Below are 3403 nucleotides of genomic sequence, written 5' to 3'. Positions count from 1 at the left end.
TTTGCATTAGGTGTTAACATCCTAAATTGGAAGCAGCTAACCCCAATATTAGGATCTTGCTGGCACAAGAAGTGGGCTACCCTATGGTGGAATCACTTGTCCAGCAGTAAGAGAGGAAATTTTGCAGATCCACTGGCAAGGTTAGGGGTATTAAATGGCCAGAAAATAGGTGAAACCAGTCCTATAATGGGTGGACTCAAGAACCTAGGAGATAGGACAACTAAAGAACTAAAAATAGGTAAACTGGAGGGTTACCCTACTGCCAACCGGGCAGTAGGTTCGGCTGGCAGAATGCAGAAAAAACTGGTTTTCCTGTGTGGGGCCCATATGCCTACACCCCTAAGTCTCGCACTTACCCACTATGTAGAGGTTTTAATGCTAGCCAAATCTAACCTAATAGGTCAATATTTGGTGGGGTTTACTAATGGGGATTTAATTTAAATAGTTTTATATTTTTAGAAGTAGTTTCAAGAATTACCTTTTAGAAAATAGGTGTTCATCAAACGGGCCCTAAGGACCCTTTGGCTGGATTATAAAGAAAGATTCAGAGGCTGTTTTCACCTCCTTTCTGCTGTATGGTATGGTGGAGCAGCAGAGGAAAAGAAGAAGAAGAAGAAAAGAGAAGAAGGGAAGAGAGCTGCGAATTGGGGCTGCTGCACCTAAGGTAAGGCTACTGCCCTACTTCTTTAATGAATTTAATTAGGTTCATATCCGTAGGTTGTTCAGGTAAAAAATTCAGTAAGTAGGGACTGCAAGTTAGTCCCTATGAGCTGAATTCAGAACCCAATGAGTGAATTCCTAATTTTGATAAGGGTTCTGAGACCTAATTTGCAGTAAAACCATCCTTAATAACCCTAAGTCAAGAGGCTTTTAGTTTTCAGATAGAATACATGCAAATAGGAACTCAATTAAGGCTGTCCATATCAGAAATTTCTGCAAAGAGTATGGGCAGAAATTTTATAATTTTCAGAATTGGAATTTGGAAAGTATTGACATGAATCTCTCCCTGTAATTTTTTGTAGAGCTCAATTGAGGTTAGAATCTGATTCCTATGATTCTATCCATGTTTATTCAACCTTAATTGAGTGAATAAATTGGGGAGAAAGAATTCAGCCCTCTAGTTTACCCAATTCAGGTTAAATTCTGATTTTTGTTTTAGGAATTGAATGGTATGCTATTATAGATTTTTAATTACTGTAATTGGGTGTTTTAGGGACTGCAAAATGACCCTAGAGGCATTACAAAACCTTTCCCATGCTTCCATGCACATCGGCGATTGGCCATGAGCAGCCCAAGCCAGGGAAACTGGCAAAATAGCCTCTGTGAGTGCAGAAAATGCTACTTTCTGGTTAGTACCCTACCCCTTGTGGGTCATGTTTCCCAACTTTTTAGCCAAATTAACCCTATGGGGAAGTTCAAAGGCTTTTCCAAGACTTTAATTTAGGTTAGTATATGGGTTGTTGAGGGATGTTAGGTTCAGCATAGAGCCTTACTAGCTTATGTTAGGATTTATAAATATTTAACTTAATGATATACATTGGTTAGGAACCTAAAACTATTGGGCGAGGACGCGTGATTGATTGCAGGGGATCCTATTGCACTTGTGATTCGGTTTTGAGGTGAGGGGTAATTGACCTTATTTTACGGAATGTTTTTGCATTATTTTCTATTTTTGCATGAATCACGTTTATGTGATTATGATATGATGGATTTGTTTATTTTTTGCTTTTTATCTGCTAACCTATGAATATGGATTGATGAGGCTGTGGAATGGTTTCTGGACAATGGAGTAAGTATGTCAATCTGAGCTGTGAATATGGACTGTGGTTTTGTGGATGAGGTCTATAGTTGTAACTATGGTATTAATGATCTGGGGCACGGTGTGGCCGAGGGGGTGATCCAGTACCGTGGGCCCAAAGGTCAGTAGTATAGTTATGACTATGACTCTGATGGTCTTGGGCACAGTGTGGCCGAGGTCTGTTTTGGTACCATGGACCTAGAAGTCAGTGGATATCTATTTGTATAATGTGTGATGAGTGGTAATGATTGTAACATCGACGGTCTAAGGTACGGTGTGGCCAAGGGGGGGATCCGGTACTGTGGGCTCAAAGGTTGACATTATAGTGTTGGCCACTGATGTATGGCTTAGTATGAATGCATATAGATTGCATATAGTTAGGTTTCACAGACCCTAGTGCTACACCCGTTGCCAGTAGTGGGTTAGGTACCTGCTAATCCCAAGGGATTGTATGTTTGTGATGTAGCACGGGTGACCTAAGGGTTTTCTAGGACCGTGGCTGCCCTATAGTACAGGTGATCGAGGGGATTTCTAGGACTGTGACTGTTTTACAGCTCGGGTGACTGATGGGTTTTTCAGGACTATAGCTATATGGTGGGGTTACTCATTAGGGGTTTGCGGGGTGACCGAGGTTCTTTCCGAGACCTGCAGGATCCTGACTCACAACTAGCTTGTATCACTGGGTGACCGATGGGTTTTTCGAGACTAGGGATACCATCTATGTTACAATAACACTGAGATCTTTATCTTGGACTTAGTAATTGTTTGTTAGGTATTGTGTACTAAAACTGGATCATGAGCATCATCTAATTTGTTTGAGTATGTATTGCATCATTTGTTTGCATGTGCTTGCATGTACACCCCTCACTGGCCTTGTGAAGCTCACCCCTCATTGATTATTATTTTTAGATGGTGGAACAGGTGTTGAGGCAGGATGGGAATCATTGGCGGTTATGAGGCTTGTGTCTGAGAGATATCGGGTTGATGATGGACTTCACTACTGTTATTGAATAATTTCTTTTGATGTATATATTGATGTTATATGAAAGATGTAACATTACACCTATGGGTTGTTTATAAATGGCTCTTGTATATTTATAACTTATCATGTAGTAAATTACAAGTGATATTTCTATGATTTTATTAGCATACTCTGATTGCAGTTGTGATTTGTCGACATTTGTGAAATTAAGGTATTGTATCTATGATCCTGAAGGATTAGGCTGACTGGGTTGAGAATCCAGTGCCACATATCTTGGCCTAATTTGAAGTAGGGTGTGACATTAGGGGTAGTATTGTTTATTGGTCTCTAAAAAGATTATGATAGTGGCGGTTTTATGAATTGGCCTCTAAAGATGGTACAATAGGGGTGGTTTATTTGTCCAGATATAAAAGGTATTCAATAGGGCAGTATTTTCGTGTTCGGCACAATAGATAATAGTTTTTTCAATAAAATATAAGGCACCGCATACCCTATAGGGTTTTATTTTTTTCACCCTTAAATGTCAGTTAATAGGGGCAGGATTTTTTATTCGCCACAGTAGTTACCCTTTCTTAATTTTCGCCTAAATGAAGGGTTTTCAATGGGAGAGAGCAACGACATTT

At 39.8% G+C, this 3403-nt stretch overlaps 1 long non-coding RNA gene across 1 annotated transcript; it reads left to right on the top strand.

The window, feature by feature from the left end:
* The first annotated feature begins 582 nt into the window (after positions 1–582).
* Positions 583–2882, top strand: LOC122062717. The gene is made up of 3 exons (XR_006135071.1): positions 583–664; positions 1546–1619; positions 2708–2882. It is a non-coding gene; the product is annotated as an uncharacterized LOC122062717 (long non-coding RNA).
* Positions 2883–3403: the final 521 nt, after the last annotated feature.

This window comes from Macadamia integrifolia, unplaced genomic scaffold (assembly GCF_013358625.1).
Source record: "Macadamia integrifolia cultivar HAES 741 unplaced genomic scaffold, SCU_Mint_v3 scaffold1094, whole genome shotgun sequence".
In the NCBI taxonomy this organism is placed as follows: domain Eukaryota; kingdom Viridiplantae; phylum Streptophyta; class Magnoliopsida; order Proteales; family Proteaceae; genus Macadamia; species Macadamia integrifolia.
The sequence above is the reverse complement of the archived record's forward strand: the minus strand, read 5'-3'. Positions and strand labels throughout refer to the sequence as shown.